Genomic DNA, 16,007 nt, shown 5'->3' on the forward strand with positions numbered 1-16,007 from the left:
GCGCGTATGTTAATTTCGTAACTCTACATAACACTGGCAACATACACGGAAGCGGTCGTGACAAGCCGCCGCAGCCGAGCTTTTGCTAATTGGCTGTAACTGATAGATAAGCAATAAAATCAATGGTAGAGGACACTGGCTGCATCTTCAATTTATGTCGATGTGGATTCGCGATGCGTCGAGGTCCGGCGCCGTCCCCCGCCACCGGACTTCATATTTATACGGTTAAGCGGGCACTGCGCAGAGTTCAAACGTGCGACGGGCGCTCGGGACATTAGACGATCGAGGAGAGAACAATCGCGTGGGTAGAGCGAGTACTAGGGCGAGTGCAGTGTGCAGTGCGTGCGGGTTGTGTCGCTGAAAGCTCGGCTGAGAAGCCTCCGAGAGCGGCGGCACCGCGGAGCGCCCGCCTCGCGTCAGTGCCGGCCCGGCCGCGCCGTAGGCACCACGCTCCGACTCACGTACTGGTTGTCGACGGACAGTGTAGCACACACTCCACTCTGCGAACTGCCGCTCAAACCAGCGCGGACGCGATTTCTATTTAGAAGTAAGGTAAGTTAAAAGCGAAAAAAATATATATTAATTATTTGAGCTCAATTATCAAAAATTAATTAAAACCTTAATTTTTTATTAAAAATACAACAAATTCGCGGCTAGAAATAAACTGCTTCTTAGAAAAGAGATTGTATGATGGCCGTTGAGCTTTTCCGCTGCTACGTTTCTCACGAGTGTCTACGCTAAAAGCCTCTATCTGTTTATTTTTTACACCTTTAACACTTAGTTTATACAATAATTAAAGATTTAGTTTATAAAAATTCCACATTTTTTAATTTTCGGACCTTATAAAATAGGAAAAAAAAATTGTTGATGTCAAATTTATATACTGATGTTTAATATTTTATTTTGTAACTTATTTTTTTTATAATTATGCATTATATTAGATATGCCCTTTTAGAAAAGAAAGAAGAAGAAAATAAATTTTATAACAGGTATTATATTGCACAGGACGGAGTGAAAAGACACTTTTATTTATATGTTACAAGGGATTATATGAGACTTAAGATGTTGTAGATTATCTATCTTTACTGGCATTACTCGTGTAATCCTTGTTTTACATTTCAAAACTTTTATTTTTATCATTCTACACTAATTCATATAGAATAATGAATTTTGTTTTTAAAATAACTTAGAGGAAAAGAATTGTGTTATTTGCAATTTAGACTTAAATACGAAAATCAAACTGATACATTATTAATTACAGGAAAAATTTAAGATTTTAACACTTCTAGATTCAAATCTTAATTTTTAAAATTTATCTAAATCTGTAATCAATAAACACTTAATTGCGTTTTTCTGAAAAAAAAATTATGATTTTTTATAACCAGTGTTAACTTATGTCTTATTTATGACATTTCTCGTTTTTTTCTGTAAAAAAATTGTTTTCAAAGAATTTATTTCAGTTGTTATAGCGCTTGAAGGTATATTCTTTCTACTTCCGAGTTTACTGCCTTAGAACATCCCAACCCTCTTAAGCGTCATTCATTATTCAGCTTTGTTTTCTAGCGCATCGCGTAGCCGTACATCATACGACATAACACAAAGAAAGTGAAAAGTTAATGGAAAAGTTTTCATAGGTACATAGCAACTCGTTCAGGGGTGGGTACGTGAAGATGTATAGCTTTGCTTAAGCCCATTTAAGAAAGAATTAATGGAATAATCCTAAGCAAATTTCTACTTTGCCCAGTTAGCTGGTTTTTATGCAGTCTTTCTGGTTATCAGAAATTTAAGCTAATTTTTGTCACTTAAAATATATTAAGTCATATCCGGCTAAACGACAGACTTAAAGGATAGTTAAAATCTATGTAAAAACAGTGGATATCCGTAAACGATCCAACCGCGTGCCACTAGAACGAGCGTGGCGGATCTAATATTTCACAGTCACCACCGCTAATCATTCACGATTGCGGCTACAAAGTTGATTGAAATCAAATCATGCGGCGGGCGCGCAAAAATATTACTGCTTTGTCCTCTCAATCGCCTTAAAGCTGAATTAAGAAATTATTACGAATACTTTAATTTGTGAAATCTTTATATTTTCAATTATAATATTAAATTATGTAACACATCTTGTGAAAGATCTGTTAAACTTATTTTTTTATTTTAATCATTAAAATATTACGTTGTAAATAATCTCTTTAGCTCACCGTAATTTCCTTCAATGTTTCCTTCTTCTCTCTAAGTTTTCTCCATCAGTCGAATAACCGTTGACTTAAATTTATTAAAACATAATACTACATGTCCAGCCTATTATCTTGCAAGAAATTCAGAATTCTTTTACTGAATCCAAAATTTTCCTTTTTTGGACTTCCCGTAATTTTTTTTAAAATTGCAGTAAACTTTTTAAATATGTGTAAATAGCTCTGCCATAAATAGAAGCGTTTTTAAAATTTTCCATAAACAAAGAGAAGCTACACGTAAAACTATTTGCATTAACCAGTACTTGAAGTTAATTCTGCTCAACCCTGAAGATAATCTTGATAAATTTTTCTAATTTTACACTACAGCGCGCATCAAATGTCATCCTGCTCAAGCTGTTTTTTCTCGCCTCAAATTTTTTGTTCATTAGGTGCTAGTAGTAAACATTGTGCAATGAAATAAAAGATAATAGAGGTTCGCTACACGTTCCTTATGATGGTAAAGCGAGATTAATACTAGAACAATCGATGAGAGTCGACGATAATACGTTTTGAACAATTCAACTTTTGCGTACGTTTAGTTCCATTATTACCATAATAAATTAATATTTTTTTCTTTATAAACATAATTTATTATATATCTAGCAGTGTCAATCTGCAGAGATTACCGATGATTATGGGTAATATAATAAAGGCTTCCTTGTAAATAACCGGTATTGAAACCGAGGTAATTAATGTTATTTCACGTCAATCTTTGAGAACAGCGGAAATAATAAAAATAATCCACTCTAAACATAGCACTGCAATAAGCGAAAATAACGAGCATCTCTAATGAGATTAGCGTTATAGCATTAGCAGTTAGACGCAGGGTGCTCGAAACGTAAAGTCGAACGTAGGATAAAAGTGTTGAGTGCGAAACGGTGATTTCGTTACGCTTGATCGCGCAAAGCCCGGCGCGGGCGTGCAGCGGGCGCGCAGCGGGCGCACGACGGGCGTGCAGCGGGCGTGCAGCGGGCTCGACGAGTTCAAGTGCAGGGTGAAGGTTCCGCGAACCGCCGCCGGCGTACCCGCTACTGATGCTAAGCTTTTTATTCATTTTATTTCGCAACAAGCCCTTATATCAGGTTACTTTGCGGTTTAACTATGTTATATAATTTCCATTCTGTATTGAGCAGAGATTTTCTAATGATTTTTATTACCTGGATTTAAAACAAATTCTGAATACTCTTAATACAATGTTTATTATATTACGTTTGGTATTCGTTCTTTATAAACTTAATAAAATATTCTAGTTAAAAAGTAATGGTAAATTTAAGTTTCATTTCTTTAATAACGAAAACATTTGTCTGTGGTTATTAGTCTTAGATTAGTAATTTTGTCAACGTTAACGATTAGTAATTTTAATAAAAAAGCAATAAATTACTTAAATCGGATTTTTCATTAAGTTTTTGTTTAATATTCCTACATCAATGCCCGCACTGGTGGACATAAAGTTATTTTTATTATTACTGTTTGATCATCACATATACAAATGGTAAATATACCACATGTTAATAATAATATTCAAAAAAGGGAATAACTGCGAATGCATTAAAGGCCAAGAGTCATCAACAATGTCAATATTTGTCGCGCATCAATAAGTCATCATTTCGGAGGCAAGAAGCGACCGCACTGTCGACGTTAACGGAGAAACCTAGATCTTCTCTGTTAACCACATTTTGCTTTGTGAGGTTGCAATAGAAACGGATAGCTGTTTAATTCAATATCGCTTTGTAATTGAAGTCATTTTGTTCAGTTAATAAAAAAATAATGATAAATTCTTTATGATATATAACAGTAAGCGTAAAACAGAAAGAAATTTTAGGAAGCTTGTCATTCGAATATTATTTCTTTGTTATTCGTTTCATTTGATATTTTGGAATAGTATTACTAAATTGCCTAACATTTTTGTTTTATGAATTCGTATGAATACGGTGTCGATTTTTACTTTCACGATGTTTAGTGAATTCAAACGGCTTGACTTTTATGGAGACCATTAGAGGGCCTTATCCAAGGTACGTGCAAAAAAACGTTATCGTTTTGATCTGATTTGGAGCTACACTAAAGCCAAGAACCTGTATTTAAATGCCTAATACGCTTGGTGCATCCTATTTAAAGATCCATCTTTAGCATGGATGTCCACGAAATTAGTCTGTATTTTATACTCAATACAGAAAAGGCTCAAAAGAAGCCTAATATGTTTAAGATATGTTCATAAATAATTAAAACTCTAAAATATTGATTTAGACGCTTTGCTTTAAATTCGATCATTATTCATTCGTGGTAATAATGATGACGGTAACCTAACAAGGTTGTCGAGCTTCCGATTTCTTTGCTTTGTCCGAACGCTTTGCACTTAAGCTGCGGAATCACGCTTAGTAGATGGCACTTAAATAGCTACATGACGTTTTTATCAGGCTCCTTTGGCGGTTTCTGTTTTATAGCAAAAACACAAGGCCACGACTACTTACTTAAAATAATGTAATTTACACTTAGTCACTATATGAAGAACGCTGCTGATTTATTCGATATGTTCCAGTCCCAATGAAAGTTTAACGGTCCTTTATCTAATCCGTGTCCATACATGGATATTTCAAGTGTAAAATTATTATTACTTAGCTTACTGACCGCGCATTAATATCGCGCACGTCAATATGCGCACGCAGAACTCCGCCGTGATAGAATGCGCTCGCGTCGGGGACTCGACGCCACGGACCACGTGCCGACGCTTCCTGAGAAAATGGCAAGTTATAGGGAACCGAATCTGGGCTTCGCAGATGCCATTGACCCGTGCAACGTGACAAACGCTGCCCATGTGCCGTCATTCACATTTAACGTTTTCACCTACATGAATGTGTATGCCCATATTTTATATATGGTTAGAATTTACTCTTTTACTTCTATTTCCAATCGTCCTATTTAATTATATCTTTAATTATATGTTAAATTCATTTATTTTTTCAGGCAGGACGAAATTTATAGGGACAGATAGTTAATAAAAAATATTTTTAATATTTAATGATCAAAAATTTGAAAAAGTTATTTCTAAATATATTATCAATATGATATTTATCACTTCTAAAAGCGTTGATTTTAGAAAGTGTTAACTTTGCACTAATTGACAGCAAATGAGCTTTACATTCATCTCTTCAAAGTTTTCACACCACCATAACCAATAAACCTGTAAAACGTTCTTAAATTAAATAAAAATTTGCAACTTGTTCCCAAAAATTAAAATATAAACTTAAAATATGTTCGAGATGTGGATATCCTCACATGCGAAGGACTGGTAAGCTGATCTCATTTCTGCGGTCAACATCGTTGGCACACATCGGTGGGCCAAGGCGATTTAACCGTTACCAAACATGAATACCACAAAAAAGGCTCGAATCGTTTCTGTTTCACTTATTACAAGCGTCTTCGTGTGATATCGATTTTTATTCTGTTCGAACAAGTTAATCCAAAACTAAAATAATGTACTTGCATTTTTTAATTTAAAAAAGAAAGCTAATAATATTGTTTAATAGGTTAAAACCAATCTTTGGAATACTTGAAATGACAATTCATTCACTAGTCTAAGTCAAGGTATATTGGCAAGGCAGGTAGGCGCTGTTACTAGAAAATGACATGTGCATGCATATGGTGAAGCAACGAGTGCTTTTGTCTTACGGCGGAATAGTTATTAGTACGGAGGAAGGGAGCCCGGGGCGTGAGTGTATAAGAAACCTCGCTTCGACTCGCCACCTGAATGTCAATATTAGAATATAACCGAGCAGCGATGCCACTCACAATGGCCGATAAAGAGAAACACTCGAATATGACCCTACTCGGTGTCAAATTAAAATTCACATTCAAAATAAACAAGTCTGTCGGCACTCGCCGCCACCCGATGGTATGTAGGTTAAGATGTTATTTAGCTAATGTTTTTTGCCCGTCTAAGTTTTTATTACAATAGTTATCTCCTTTCATGTCAATCAGCTTCGTATAAGGCGTGAAAGTACTGACGTCAATGTTCCAAAATTTGCCTTGTTAAAGTGTTAATACTCTCAAGCTTTAAAAACAAACCAAATTAATGTATGTGGGAAAAACTGCCTACTTTACGTTCATTGTAGCGGTAAAGAAATTATATTACGTCTTTCACTTCTGATGTTGATCGTATTCCGCTTCGATATAATTCGACTAAACAACCTTTATTATTCACATTTATTTACATTCATAAGCGCGGTGACCCGGCTACAATTCGAATATTAAAAATAGGATTTAGAGACCTTCGATGCATCCGATATTAAGTGTAATACCATCAACATTGGAAGCAAATCTTTATGTATTAACAGCGTATTTTATCCTTTTATAAATTAATGTAGAAAAGTGAATTAAGAGAGACTTTAGGCAATCATGGCGTAAAGGGAAATAGCTATCGTCATTCACAAAAGGGTTCTAGTACTTGTCCGTGCTTTTCTTTCTGTACAGCGCTCTTGAATGCTGCGCGTTCAGACGTATAGCACCCACACTCTAAATAACAAGACAAATAGACTTGTCCACTATACCATTCACCAAATAAAAAATCCCGTGTTTTGTTTGAATAGGTCGTTTTCCAATTAATATTGGTACCGATATACGACGTTAACGCAATGGAGGAATGGCTTTTGTTCACTACACAAACTTTGTCTGATGGCCGACATGTTAAGTCCAGTATGGGCGTGAGAATGTAAGAAGACTATTTAACAAGCAACAATACATTGTTTACTTTCAAATTCGAAGAGTTTTAAGTTATGATTTTAAGTTTTTAATGGATTCGACAACTTGAAAGCTGCCTGGGGTAAGAGCTTTATTTATTTCGACATTGACCCGATGTTAAATCGGATACCCAAAGGACTAAAGAAGGTCACTTTTGGAATACCCAAATCGTTTCTAACAGCATTTTGTATGGTTGCCTTTACCTTATTTCGTGACAGAAAATTAAAATAGCCGGATAAAAAATAAATATACTGCCTACGTTTTGTAACAGATTTCGATTACGATCCGTGATCATTTTAGACTTGTCGTTACTCGCTGTTAGTTGAGAGGATATGATAATAATTTTAATTAGGCAATTGTGGGTCTTGTTTAAGTTTTTGCAGCGGTATCAGGCGCGGGCAAGTGTTCATAACGCTCGGGTTGTTTTATCGTGCGGAACGTGCGATGTCATTGTCCTGCGGCGCGAGACGCATCCAGCAACAACCGGCGGAGTTTTGCGCTGCGATCGCCTCTCACAAATTTTCGCCGATCTTTTCATTGTACTTGGTTCTATTCAATAACTTAATAATAATACTTTAGGCAGATACGGCACACCGCCTTTTTATATATATATAATACGGTAAACTTTATGCATAATTTTCTGGATCCTTAAAATAAAAGTTACCTGGTTATTAAGTCTTTTTTTTAATGAAATTACATAAAGTAATTGATTTTGTAGTAATAGCTTTTTCATGTACATTTAGAATTTTTCCGTCTATTTTTTTAATCGTACGGTCTTCATGGAAATAATATGTCTGGGATCTAACATGAATTATCCACGCAAGAGGAGAACACTCAAAGAAATTGACTAGGAAAATCCATAGCTATACTCTACTTACTAAATAGGTATTAAAATAGTAATAAGGTAGTATAATACTATCATTACATTTGCTTCTTTGAAAAGCTTTAGGCTTGTGTGTGCGCAACGCCTTTACCTTGAAAACTAAAGACAGCCATTTTTTGTGACTTTTTATAGTAATAACCTTTGTTATGAATATATATACACTAATTCAATCATTGATGCTTTAAATTACTTTAAATCTGACGTAATCTTCACCGCTTCCTTACGTTAATTTGTTTACAAGATAAATTTTCATTAATTGTGATTATTTTTTTATTATTATATATCATATATTGATCAGTTTTCCAACTTAAGCCGTTTTCCAAAACCTTTACGATTAATTTTATCAAATGCGCGTAAGACAATTACTAGTACTTATTTTTCTTGTCATTACATTTTGTTAACGGCCGGTACTTTTTATCTTTCATACGGTGGGTACGTGGCAATTCTCGCCGCTGCATGCGGGTTGGCGAGCGTAGCTTTTTGATTACAAATGCGTTCGGGAGATGCTGCTGTCCATCGTCAATGAATATTTTACCTGCCTCTTATGGTCATCACAGAAGAGGAGGGTGGGGACTATTCTATGTGCCGGTACAATCACAATCCGTCGTTTGCTGGATGCAGGCCTCCTCCTAGTCTTTGAGGAAGGTCTATGCCCAGCAGTAACGTCCTGCGGCTAAAATGATAACAATGAACAATAAACGTTTCGTATTAATATGACTACGAAGTAAAAGTTTCAGAAAATTTGGATCCGATTGTCAAATTAATTTATTACGTCAGTGAGGGAATACATAAAAACATGTTTAATCAACTTTCCACGCATTTTAATGGATAATGCTCATAACAATATAATTATTACAAAATGTAATATAAAATCACTTTGTTACAGGCCGAATACAATTTTCCGCAACATCCAACTTATTTACAGCGTATAACAGCGTATAGCTTATCTCGGTCACGGATCGTAATCGATTTATTTATTCCTTGCTAGTACACGAATTTTTAAATACGTAACAAAGTAAAAATCTTTGCGTTTTTGTGTGACTTAATATATGTATTATACGTTATTTAATTAAGCGGCATTTAAAGCACAATCATAAAATATAATAAATAGGGTTACTAATTTCAAATATAATTATGAGAAGCCTTCATAACCGTTTTAAAACCACCTTTAAAATCATGTAAAAACATCAAATTAATCCCCAAGAAGGATTAAGATGATGTGGCCTTCTTATGAAAAGAAAGTTAATCTTTATTACAAACACTAAGTATGTGTTTACTACATCAGCTAGTGTAAAAAAATAGCTGATATAAAATTAATGATAGTAGCCTAGTTATACAGAGTGATTGATTATAGGCGTTAAAGCTTTAAAAGGTGCATACATTTCACTTAATTCGCTAACGATTAATGTATGGTACACCTTATCCAAAAATTAATGGTCTAAGAGATAAAAAGTAACATCATGATAATATAGTAAGAAAAATCGTCCTTGAAATTCGGATCCGAATATATTAAAATTTATTATTATTTACTATCTGTCCCTACAAACTTTATACTGACTGAAGTAAAAAGCGTGTCGCATCTCAATAGGAAAAATAAATTATTATAACATTTTTCCGAGTGATCACTTTATATATAATTGAAAAAAGATGTAAAAGCTTTAAAACTTTTTGGTAATACATGAGGTATTTACAACTTTAAAGTTTTTACACTTATAAAAAATGACCCTGTGTTATTATTTTGTGTGTGAATTTGTTAAATAATAAATGCAAGGAGAGATTGCGGAGGAAATAGAATAGCAATCGATGGTATAATGATAAGAAAGACGACGTTGACAGCCGCGAAGTCAGCCGCAAACGAGGCCGCCGTCGGCACCGACTTACTAAATCAATATTTGCGCAGATGTCGGCGCAAGAGCATGTTATGCTCGTAGCGACCTAAAATTCATATTGCTTATATGGCAATGTTAGCGGTAAATTTTCTTTGCGGCTACTTGTAATCCTCCAAATGTGGGTCGCTGTAGCACGCATTACTTGACCCCGGCAATACTCAAGATATCCCATTAGCATCGAGACACATTGCCGATATGCGATTATACGTTCGTCTACGATTTTTAAGATATTCTTTGACGTTTTACACGTATTCAAAATATCTTCAATATATTATTCCGCAGGAGAAAAACGATTAATGGACACATAAAAAGTCATAAATAAAATGATCACTTTTAGTAAATAATCTTTCCGTATCTCATATTATATGGCTATAAGCATAAATTCCTGAACTTGAACATGTACGTTAGCTTATGACCGCGAGAGAATTATTACTTGAGTTACGACACAGAATATCGTTAATAAAGGCATTATCATTAAAACTCTTAATAGGTTTCATATGAAAGCATTCATGATCCTTCAGGCTATAAGATAATCATTAATGCCGAGCTTATACAATTGCGTGTGCCATTACCTGAGAGGTCCGCATGTAAAATGATAGCCTGTCCATTTTAATAGCGAAAGCAATTGAAATCGCCATACCTTATAGACGTGAAGTTTATTTAAGCTCAGTTTTTCCTTATTGCGACCGCAAGTGAAAACGAAGAGGATCATTTTCTAAGCGATGACCACGACTCTTGTGTAATATGATAATGTGGCGAATAAATGTTTCACATCTAGGCTCCTTAGAATCGTTTTTGTATGAAACCTGTTCTTTATAACGCTGCTCCAATGAGAAAAACCAAGCCCTTGCCTACTATTGTTGTCGGTGCCTTTTTTTAAAGTCAGTAAACTAAAGGGAATTTTATGCGAGTATTCCCATTGAGGTCATGCGAAAGGAATTTTTCTCCGAGTATAACATTGTAATAAATTTAAAATCCAATAGTAGTACTCGTATGTTAGCTTAGTTTGTTGCGAAGTAGGCTATGCGTTACCACCGTTTCGCAGTTAGCTAGTACGGTTTTGCTATAGGAACCAATAAAACAGTGGAAGGCGTTCAAAGTTTAGGTTATATTGTTCTTGTAAAACACGTTGTACGCAATAAAACAGTTAACGGAAAACGCTGTTGAAGTTAAAATCCACTACGTGCCCATACCTGCCCATTTAAAGTCCAGCGCTGAGGTTCGATTGTAAGCGCTTGCCATTCATTCCCGGTGCGGAGATATGGCCGGTAATGAGTGAGCAGTTGGACGGCTATCGGCTCGCCGCTCGTAAACACTATTCGACACGAGGCATTCATACATGCCTGCGAATACCGCCGCCATGTCAGTAGACATCACGCCGGGCTCACTCACTTCCTGGTAAGGCTAATTGTTTACACCATCAAATGTTTTCACGCCTCTAGCCGCTTGGTTAAACTTAACGCTCTTAAATGGGAATCTTACAAAATGTACTTATAAACAGAAAGATCAGCCGCGTAACGTGTCGACTCTCGCTCAAGGGTGCGGACGCGGTAAATTATTATCAGGATTGATTGGAAAGGAGGACGGATTGCTTCTTCTGTGCAAAGATTCTTTAGTAATATATTATAAAATTAGTAGGTTATTGTTGCAGCTAATTATTATTTAGTCATTTACTCTCTTTCACACACACAAATATGGTATATATATATATATATATATATTTATATACATAACCATTTATAAAGAATATAAAATCATTGAGACTGCTTGGTCCTTAAGTTTAATTAGAAAAAAAAAGAATTTTTTGATGTTTGAATTAATGAAAAGATAAATTGATGATGGATCTGTAGAAGATTGTGCGGGGCGGCGGCAGACGGGAACCGGGGGCAGGCTCGCTAGTATGCAGGCGTCGGGCGTGCAAGGGGCAACGCTCATCGTGTGAGCGTCGCGCCCGCCAACAATCGCGAATTCAACGTACGCCTAGCAACAACACACACTAGCGGTGCCTAGGTTCTCTGCGGCTACACAGACAAAAGAATAGTTGCATTTACGAGCTTCGAGCTACGATGGACTTAGCGAAATTGTTGTACAGCGACGAAACTATTACTCTTTGCTCGTTCCATACTATTAACACGAAAAGTTTTCAAACAAATGATATCGCTTGTCAATTTTGACTTCGATATTTAACTTATATAAACAATTATGTAGACAAATAACATTTCCGATGCAGATCACGGTGGTACTTTCGTGAGGCGAATCGTTTCGGACGTATTAGCATATTCGCTCACGGTAAGAGGAACTAGGTGATATAGATAAATCGAAAATAGAATGGCATGGACATGAGATAATTCGTGGGAGTGTTCTGTTGGAATGTTAAGACGGTGTAACGGGAATGTGATGTCTAGAGCGGATTTACCTAAATTATTCGGACTACGTTGTAACTACGTGCGTGCCCCTGCGTTCGGTACAGTGTCCACGGCGGACGGCGCTCGGCTGTCAGAACAGCGGTTATATTAAGGTCAACTTCAAGCAGAGCGTGAGACATTATGCTTAACACGCAAATAAATGGTAATGCGAACGATTGAAACATACATTAAACTCATTGAACAGATCGACACATTATTCTATTCACATATATTTTACTTTTGTTATTATCATATTATATTCAATTGGATTCAATAAACTTTCACGAGACAGATGTAAGTAAGTAATATGTAAAAGAATTCATCCTTTAATTTTCGCAAAGTTGTACTGTAATTACGTATTTGTAAGAAACTACATTTATCGAATGAATTGAAGTACCTACGTAATTTAAAAAAAAAACACATCAAGAGAGTATTTCAAGATCTTTATTAAATTGGTATTTTATTATAACAGAAAGTATATTAAAACCGCTACTTAAACGAGGAGATGTTTTTACTGCGATAAAGTATGCAGAATGCTTTTAAAAAAACCCGGAAACTGTTATGTGGTGTGCTGGTCTAGATAGTTTTTATTAACTTCATCTGACACAAAATTTCGCGGGTCAACGAACTGAGAGGCTCTTTAGACCGAGTTGATATTTGCGCTTTCCCTACCTATTTCCTTAATAGGAAAAAGTTCTGCAATGTAAATATATCCATTACATGGAAATATTTCGAATTGTTACGGAACATTGTTACGGAAAAATAAACAAATTAATTAAAATACACTAAAGATTTCTGTGCGTCAACTTTACTTAGTTAACTACAATTCCAGAGATATGACACATCTTACGAGATGTGTTATATCTCTGTAATTTTGCTTGACATGCGGGTTAAAAATGTCAAATGCACGTTCTCATTATGTACCTGTCAGCGTGTCGGCGTGTCGGCGTCCGTTAATCGACCGGTACACTTGCAACAATTATAGGCTTATAGCGATTCAGTGTCGTCTTGTAGCCGAATCTAACGACGACTCACAGTCGCCATGTCCACGACTGCTATGTTAATCGGTAGTAATTTACGACGGTTGATAATCGCGACATGCGTACGTGAGCGCATTGTGCGAACGGCGCGGCGTGGCGACACGTCCGAACCTCCGCCGCATAACACACACACACAACTTGCTAATCAACCGTACGTCTTCTTATTATATTTAATCTGATTAGATTTTCCTTTAACCTTTTTTCGTTGGTTAATATTCCTCATAGCATTGCGAGTAGATTCGGCGGAAAAAAAAGTTAAATTGGCGTTAAAAGAATAGCTTTCTAGTTCCTTGAAAGGTTCTTCTCGATAAGATCAACCTTCCGAACCTAGCAGTAGTCTATGTATAAGGAAATATTTAACTTTAAATTATGTCAATGTCTAAACTTCGTAAGCTCTTAGCAAAGCCTATTTGTAAGAATAAACACGAGTGATCATTAGAACATACTTACAGAATATATACTCATTTCAACAGTCACCTATTTATAAAAAATAGGTGACAAAAGTTTTTGTATTTGTCACGTTAGTTTCATGTTTCGGCAATACGCCAGAAGCTAAAAGCGCGTAGGAATTCTAGACGCGAATGACTTAATGTCTATTGTCTGGATTAAATTATTGCGGTAAACAGCGTAAACAAATTATGTATAATAATTTTTGTAACGCTGTTTCTAAAATTGATATTGTGTAAATATTTTTTTATAAAACAAATTGTTTTCCCTATAAGTTATATGGTGAAAATGATTTCAAACAATTCATAATTTTAAAGTGAGTAGACTAGTGGGCTATTTCCGAATATAGAATTCATATCACTTACAAAAGCTAAAACTTGTACTAATTTTACAAACGATTTTTCACACCGGTGTAACCAATTTTAATTAGCGAAAAGTTTGCAACCGTGTTAATATATACTAATCGTCCGTAAGAAAACACATACACGGAAATAGAATAAATAACAAAAAGTACAGTTTCATTGTTGTAATATTAATCCATGTTCAAGAAATCGGTGTCAATGCTCGCTGCGGTTGCAGTGTTCCCAAATGATGTGTTGGGCAACACGCGCCGGCGGCCAGCGACCCACCGCGGCCGCCCGCGCCCTTCCGATCGCATCCAATCACCTTCCGCTCCCATAGCTGTTATTTTATTTAAACTCGTTTCTTTACGAGTGTTATTACAAAAAGATGCAGCGATAAGCTTTCACCTTTGTGTGCCGAACGATTGCCCGTGCATAATTGCGCTAGCGTTTGTGTATTACAAACCTTTCTTGCCTACAAATATGCCTTTTACGTTTTCATCTCTACGGTTTAAAATACTTAATATGCAAATAGCCTTCACAGCACAAATAGGTGTTTTCAATCAACAACAGTTACACGCGAAACGATTAAGACCGCCTTCCATTCGCAGTACGTACATATTCGTGCATTTCAAATTTAGGATTATTCTAATCAAATTAACTGTTACTTTTGACGTACGCCGCCGGAACAAACGGTACGCCAAATTATACTTGAGAAATAGGCTCCCATTGTATATTTAGAGAAACGGAGTCCCTCGCTTACAACGTTATGATTGGTCGACGCACCCAACCATAATATTATTCCGAGACAAGAGAACAAATATTCCTTAGCGACATTTTCTGTAAAGAAAATATTTAATAGTTAACTGATTCCACAAAGTTAATTAATAAAAACATTTACAATTAAACCACGAAAATTAAATCGACAGGTAAATAAAATTCTTCGGTCTATTTTCTAAAGTGATAACATTGTAGAGTCGAAGCATCCGAACTCCTCTTAATGTGTTCAACGTATATTTTGAAAAGCAAATAAATAGACGTTAGAGAATTGTGTGCGCCCTCACCCTCTTCGTTGAGGTGACTTGCAAAGAGCGTCTAGACGGAGGGACCCGTTCTTATATATACGAACAGGCACAACAATACTTTTGATTTAAGCGATTTAACCAAGATCGATTGCGAAAGAGACGAATTCTGGGAAAATTACTTCTTAAAAAGGAAACGAGATGCTGCCTATTTACCAGATGTAAATTTTATGGGGAAAAGTTCTATGCGATTATCACTATGCACTTTTGCGTACATAGGGGAAGTTTTACGAAATATCTAGAATAAATAGTAACATAAAGCAAATTACTTTTAAATACTTGAAGTATAATATTGAAGTATTCTTTATGTATGTATTTTTATAACTTTAACTTTCTAAGATTTTCCTTAATCGTTTATTTCAACGAATTGAGTTCAAAACATTTTTCATTAGATAAATATTTGTTTTTTTTTTTAAATTAACTATCATAATTCGTTGCAGAAAACTTGTATAATAGCCTATGACGTTGAATGAACTCGTAATGGCAGCGGTTTGAGTGCAATATCAAGTGTAAGGACATATATCCGAAGTTGTTAAAAACAAGTCGCACGTAGCGAGCAGATCTCGACCCCAGCACCCGCCTCCCACTCGACTCCGCGTTCTCGATGCTTACTGCCACGACACATATTCCTACTTTTGCCCTCGCGTCGCTCCCGCGATACATTTCTACGTTTATTACACCGCTCTCCTCCCTTGCTTCTTTAGTATTTTGTTACAAGTACCTTCACTTCATTTCCTTCCACCCCTTCAATTATTACGGCAAAACTTTTTAATTTCAAATGAAAACAAAACGTTTCTGTTGCAAGGCTCTGTTTGACTTCATAAACTTACTTCGTGACCGGCTGTATTAAAGTGTACCATTCAATACAAGGCTTTTTCAACATTTTTTTTTGAGCATGTAACGGTAAAATCAATATATTTTTTTATGATAACCTGTTTACAAAGTTTTT

At 35.7% G+C, this 16,007-nt stretch overlaps 1 protein-coding gene across 1 annotated transcript in view; it reads left to right on the forward strand.

The window, feature by feature from the left end:
• The first annotated feature begins 276 nt into the window (after positions 1-276).
• Positions 277-16,007, forward strand: part of tnc (tenectin) — a 30,795-nt gene continuing 15,064 nt past the window's right edge. Inside the window, exon 1 of the mRNA XM_068774019.1 lies at positions 277-552. The gene's annotated coding sequence lies outside the window, so the exon portion shown is untranslated. The remainder of the gene's footprint in view (positions 553-16,007) is intronic.

This window comes from Battus philenor, unplaced genomic scaffold, assembly GCF_028537555.1.
Source record: "Battus philenor isolate CCGP_79_NKW_IND1 unplaced genomic scaffold, ilBatPhil1.0.hap1 SCAF_6, whole genome shotgun sequence".
In the NCBI taxonomy this organism is placed as follows: domain Eukaryota; kingdom Metazoa; phylum Arthropoda; class Insecta; order Lepidoptera; family Papilionidae; genus Battus; species Battus philenor.